Here is a 6,732-nt window from a genome sequence, read left to right on the forward strand (position 1 = left end):
TCCTAGCCCCCCCCTCCCCCCCACCCAATACTTCCTCCCCTTCCATCCCCCACACAGACATTGTAAAGCTCATTTTTGACATGACATTTTGTACTTCTCATTGTTGCAACAGGTCCACCTGAATCCTTAAACGACTTATTTGTCCCCATCTCCTCCACCAGTTATACTGACATCAAATATAGTGAAAGTGGGGGGTTACACTGTGGGGGAGGGACATACAAAGCAACAAAGAAATAATCTTATAAATGCGTTAGAAACACATGCATGAAAGAAAAAAACATTAAAATACATATTTAAGGGTTCGTTTTCCTAACATCACATTATCTGACCTTTTCCGCTTGACTCATACATATACTAGATATTGCAAATAAGGGAAACCATGGGACCTATGTTTCTTTGGGCCTGGCTTACTTCACTTAATATAATTTTTTCCAAGCCTTTCCATTTCCTAACAAATGGGGAAATGTCATTCTTTCTGATGGAGGCATAGAATTCCATTGTGTATATATACCACATTTTCTTGATCCATTCATCTACTGTGGGGCATCTGGGTTGGTTCCATATCTTAGCTATGGTAAATAATGCTGCAATAAACATAGTTGTGCTGGTAGCTTTAGTGTGGTCTTGTTTGTAAACATTTGAGTAAGTGCCCAAAAGTGGGATTGTTGGGTCATAGGGGAGTTCTATGTGAAGTCTTTTGAGGAACCTCCATACTGCTTTCCAAAGTGGTTGAACAAGTTTACATTCCCCCTAACAATGAAGTAAGGTCCCTTTCTGTCCACATCCCCTCCAGCGTCTGTTGTTGTTAGAGTTCTTGATTTTTACCGTTCTAACTGGAGTGAGGTGATATCTCAATGTTGTTTTGATTTGCATTTCTTTTATGGCTATGGATGTTGAACATTTCTTCATGTGTCTATTGGCCATCCTTCTTTCTTCTTCAGAGAAGTTGCTCTTTAAGTCTTTCACCCACTTATTTATTGGGCAGTTGTTTCTTTGAGGATTTGTTGTTGGGGGGTTTAATTTTTTGAGTTCCATGTATATTTTAGATATGAGACCATTGTCTGTTGTATGGCTAGTAAAGATATTCTCCCAATCCGTGAGCTTTCTATTGATCTTGCTAGCTATGTCATTTGCCCTGCAGAAGCTCTGCAACTTTATGCAATCCCATTTGTCCAACCTTTCTTTGATTTGTTGTGTTTCCGGGTCTCTATTCAGAAAATTTCGGCCTGAGCCAAGGAGACCTAGGGTTTCTCCTATTCCATCCTGTAATGTTTTCAGAGTGTCTGCTTTGAGTTCAAGGTCTTCGATCCATTTGGAGTTGATTCTGGTGCAGGGTGATATATAAGGATCTACCTTTAGTTTTCTACATGTAGTTAACCAATTTTGCCAGCACCATTTACTGAAGAGGCTGTCTTTCTTCTACTGTATAGTTTTATCTCTCTTATCGAAGATTAGATGCCTATAGGTCTGTAGGTTCATTTCTGGGTTTTCAATTCTATTCCATTGGTCCTGAGGTCTGTTCTTATGCCAATACCAAGCTGTTTTGATTACTATGGCTTTATAGTAGGGTTTGAAATTTGGTATTGATATTCCTCCAGCAGTGTTCTTTCCGTTGAGGAGCGTTTTCGCTATTCAGGGTCTTTTATTGTTCCATATGAATTTTTGGATTGCCTCTTCTATTTCCTTGAAGAATGAGGTTGGAATTTTGATAGGTATCTCATTGAATTTGTAGATAGCCTTGGGAAGTATTGCCATTTTCACGATGTTAATCTTTCCAATCCAGGAGCATGTGAGGTTTTGCCATTTTTAAAGTTCTATGTTGATTTCCTTTTTCAAGATTTTAAAGTTTTCATCATAGAGGTCCTTCACTTCTTTAGTTAAGTTAATTCCTAGGTATTTTATTTTTTGTGAGGCTATTACAAATGGAGTTGCTTTCCTAATTTCAGCCACACTTTTCTCATTGTTGGCATACAGAAAAGCCATTGATTTCTGCGGGTTAATTTTATAACCTGTTACTTTGCCAAATTTTTGAATCAGCTTGAGTAATTTGGGAGTGGAGTCTATGGGATTCTTTAAGTACAAGATCATTTTGTCTGCAAAGATTGAGAGTTTTATTTCTTCTTTCCCTCTTTGGATCCCCTTTATGTCTGCATATTGTCTTATTGCTGTAGCTAGGCATTCTAATACTAGATTGAAGAGAAGTGGAGAGTGTGGGCATCCTTGTCTTGTTCCTAAGTTAAGAGAAAATGGCTTTAGTTTTTCACCATTGAGTATAATGCTGGTTGTAGGTTTGTCATATACAGCCTTTATTGTATTGAGGAATGTTCTATGGATTCCTAGTTTTTCCAAAACCTTCATCATAAAGGGGTTTTGTATCTTGTCGAATGCTTTTTCTGCGTCTATTGAGATAACCATGTGGTACTTATTCTTGCTCCTGTTGATGTGATGAATAATATTAATTGATTTGCGTATATTGAACCAGCTTTGCATCCCTGAAATGAATCCTGTTTGATCTTGGTGTATGATTTTTTGGATGAATTGTTGAAGTCGATTGGCCAAAATTTTGTTGAGAAGTTTTGCTTCAATGTTCATCAAAGAAATGGGTCTATATTTCTCTTTCTTTGATGAGTCTCTGCCTGGTTTTGGGATGAGGGTTATGATGGCTTCATAGAATGTGTTTGGTAGTGAGCTTTCTCTTTCAATTTCATTGAAGAGTTGGAGGAGAATTGGTGTGAGCTCTGCTTTGAAGGCCTTGTAAAATTCCGCTGTAAAACCATCTGGTCCTGGACTTTTCTTCGCTGGGAGGTCTCTTACTGCTGTTTCTATTTCAATGCTTGATATGGGCCTGTTAAGATAGTTTAACTCATCTTGGTTTAGTTTTGGCATGTCAATATTTGCTAGGAAGAGGTCCATTTCTGTCAATTTCTCAAACTTATTAGCATAAAGTTTCGAGAAGTATTCCCTTATAATGTTCTGAATCTTGGTTGTTCCCATGGTGATGTTTCCATTCTCATCTCTGAGTTTATTAATTTGGGTGTGTTCTTTTCTTTTTCTGATAAGATTTGCTAAGGGTCTGTCAATTTTGTTAAGTTTTTCGAAGAACCAAGTCTTTGTTTTGTTGATCCTTTCTATAGTTTTTTTGGATTCTAATTCATTTAATTCTGATTTAATTTTGATTATTTCTTTCCGTCTACTGGATTGGGGTTTATCTTGCTGCTCTTTCTCAAGGAGGTTTAGATGTGTCATTAAATTGTTAGTTTCAGATCTCTCCAATTTGTTGATGTAGGAGCTCAGAGCTATAAACTTGCCTCTGAGTACTGCCTTTGCTGTGTCCCAGAGGAGCTGGTAATTTGTGTGTTCATTTTCGTTGAATAGCATGAACATTTTAATTTCCTTTCTAATCTCTTCCATGACCCACTCATGATTCAGCAGTGTGTTGTTCAGCCTCCATGTGTTACCGGACTTTCTTTGGTGGCTTTTGGTGTTGAGTTCTAATTTTATTCCCTTGTGGTCAGAGAGAATGCAAGGTATAACTTCAATGTTTCTGAATTTAGACAAGTTTGCTTTGTGGCCTAAAATGTGGTCTATTTTAGAAAACGTTCCATGTGCTGCTGAGAAAAACGTGTATTCTGATGCTGCTGGGTGAAATGTTCGGTAGATGTCTGTTAAGTCTAGTTGATCTATGCAGCTCTTTAAATCTGTGGTTTCTCTGTTGAGATGGGTATCCTTTTTACTCACTTCGACCATTACCCTCTTTTTCATCCCTGTGAACAACTTCGGTCTACTTTACATAGGATAGCTTTGTTTTCATTACATGTAGTTACTAACTGATAATCAAAGAAAAAGGTTGTTTGTGAAAGAAAAAGAATTGTTAGGTCACAGGTTAAAATATCTTTTTGGGGGGATGGGATCCGGTCATGGTGCCTGAGCTCTGGGCCTGGGCACTGTCCCTCAGCTGTTCAGCTCAAGGCTAGCGCTCTACCACTTGAGCCACAGAGCCACTTCTGGCTTTTTTCTTTCTGCTTATGTTGTGCTAAGGAATCGAATCCAGGTCCTCATGCATGAAAGGCAAGCGCTCTACCACAGAGTCACCTTCCCAGCCCAGGTTAAAATATCTTATTCATCCCAATGATTCCTATGAGATAACATTTATAATAGTAGTAAACGTGAAAAGGAATTCCTAGAACTGTTGTTTTGCCATTTAGAATGGCAAAGAATAATATCATGTCACTCATAATTATTAAAGAATGCTAGGAAAAATGTTGGTCCCCATCATGTTCCCACAAAGCCAGTGGATCCTCAAGGATAATAGAATAGCAGCAGAAGTTCTAAATAGCAGACATGGAGCATGAAAGACAAAGAGAGGAAATGAGAGAGAGTGAAAGAAAGAGAAATATCATAATACTGGAAGTGCATAACAGATAAACAAGAGTTTTAGGAGAATATTCATACTGCTATCTTCAGACTCTACATGTACATTTGAACGTATTTGATGTATGATAACCCATCAACCCAAAATTTAAAATGATTTTGATAAAAATAAAAATTACTCAGAATAACTTAAAAATGCAAAAACAATCTTCACAGAAGCAAACTTTCAGGGACATTTCATGATTTTGAAGTTAGTATAAATTTAGAAGTTTTACAATTCACAAAATTATAAAAAGATACTTATATATTTCATTATATAACCCAAAGCAGAAAGCAAATGTTGTTTAGATGATTTTTTAAAACACAGTCTATCAGGAGCTGGGATGGTGGCTGTTGTAGAGTGCCTGCCTTGTATGCATGAGGCCTTGGGTTTGATTCTTCAACATCATGTTAGTAGAAAAAGATGGAATTGGTAGGGTGGCTCAAGTGGAAGCAATAGCCTTGAGCTGAGGGACAACACCCAGGACCCAGAGTTCAAGCTTCATGACCAACGAAATCAAAGTAAAAAACAAAACAAACACAGTCTCTCACTTTTGTGACTTTAACTCTGTAATACCGCTGCTTCAGCCTAGGGCTAAGATTTTAGGTGTGGACATTTATCATCCCTCCTGATTCAGACTGTACTTGATAATTTTTTTTTTTTGTCGGTCGTGGGGCTTGAACTCTGGGCCTGGGCGCTGTCCCTCAGCTCTTCAGCTCAAGGCGAGCGCTCTACCACTTGAGCTACAGCGCCACTTCCGGTTTTCTGGTGGTTTATTGGAGATAGGAGTCTCACGGTCTCTCCTGCCCGGGCTGGCTTTGAACTGCAATCCTCAGATCTCAGCCTCCTGAGTAGCTAGGATTACAGGCGTGAGCCACCAGCGCCCGGCTTGATAATTTTTAATCAATATTATATTCTTAATTTTGCTTATGTAAATTCACATGCACCTATAAAAAATGGTTTGGCCATCCCAGTAACCTTCTCAAAGTACCTTCTGATGATCCCTAACAAAAGTTGTATTATATTACAACAAGGGAAACAATGCTACAAATAAAGAAAAACAATAATTAAATATTAATGATTAATAAAATACCAAAAAATTACCAGGTTTTTTCAGTATTTGAAGTGTACTTACATATTACATATTACTATTTTCTCATATTCCTGTACATTTAACACTGGCTAAGATTATGATGTTCAACAAGAGTTTTATAGGTTATGAGTAGTCTTTAAAGTTACCCACTAAGATTGCTTTTATAACTCATCTCATAATTTGTATATGGCTTATATCATCATTAGTTCCTCACTAGCATATAAAGTAAGAAAGTCCTAAAGTTTTAAGAGAAACTGTGTAGTTAACACAGTCTTAACTCTTCACCATGCTTCTTTACACAAAGACTTTGCAACTTCTCATTAGGAAAGTTTCTATAAACTCTGAAATGTACATTCTTAGTAGCATATGTCTGCTACCATAAATCTTAAATACTTTATAGAAAAGTTGTATATCCTGACATACAGTCCTAATTTTGGCATATATAAACAAATTATCAAAATTAAATACATTTAAAACATTAAAACATTTAACAAACTTTAACACTTGCTGCAGTGTTCATTATGACTGGTGCCTTGTACAGAATAATTGAATTCCTCCTCCTAAACATCTCTTGAACAACAAATATCTGGAATTATCTTGTTTTTGACATGCCAATCTTGACTATTCTTAATTGTGTGCTTATATAAGAAATACATGGTTCTAAAATTTCATGGGAATTCTTCTAAAGTTACTTTTTTTTGAATTGTCAAGATTAAGAAAACCAATTATACTTTATATATAAAAAATGTTCTGTGCTCAATTCAGCAGCACATACACTAAAATTGGAACAATACAGAGAGGATTAGCATGGCCCTGCGCAAGGTTCACATGCAAATTATTGAATCCTTCCATATTTTTACAAGTACAGATGCTGGAGAGGATTTGGCCACAAGGAAACCCTACTTCATTCTTGGTGGGAGTGTGAACTTGTTCAACAACTTTGGAAAGCAGTATGGAGGCTTCTCAAAAGATTCCATATAAAGCTCCCCTATGACTGAGCAATCAAACTTTTTGGGATTTACCCAAATGGTCATAAGCAAGACCATACTAAACCTACCAGCACAACTATGTTTACTGCAGCATTATTTACGATAGCTAAGATATGGAGCTCACCCCAATGGACCGCAGAAGATAAATGGATATGTGGTATATATAAACAATGAAATTCTATGCCTCCATTGCCCAATTAGTTAGAAATTAGAAAGATTTGGAAAAAAATTTTATTAAG

The 6,732-nt window shown here is 36.9% G+C and overlaps 1 non-coding gene across 1 annotated transcript; it reads left to right on the plus strand.

Moving 5' to 3' along the window:
* Positions 1 to 6,256: 6,256 nt before the first annotated feature.
* Positions 6,257 to 6,362, plus strand: LOC122120724. Its single transcript, XR_006149785.1, has one exon. It is a non-coding gene; the product is annotated as a U6 spliceosomal RNA (small nuclear RNA).
* The last annotated feature ends 370 nt before the right edge of the window (positions 6,363 to 6,732 follow it).

This window comes from Dipodomys spectabilis, unplaced genomic scaffold (genome assembly GCF_019054845.1).
Source record: "Dipodomys spectabilis isolate Male_0828 unplaced genomic scaffold, ASM1905484v1 ptg000177l, whole genome shotgun sequence".
In the NCBI taxonomy this organism is placed as follows: Eukaryota; Metazoa; Chordata; class Mammalia; order Rodentia; family Heteromyidae; genus Dipodomys; species Dipodomys spectabilis.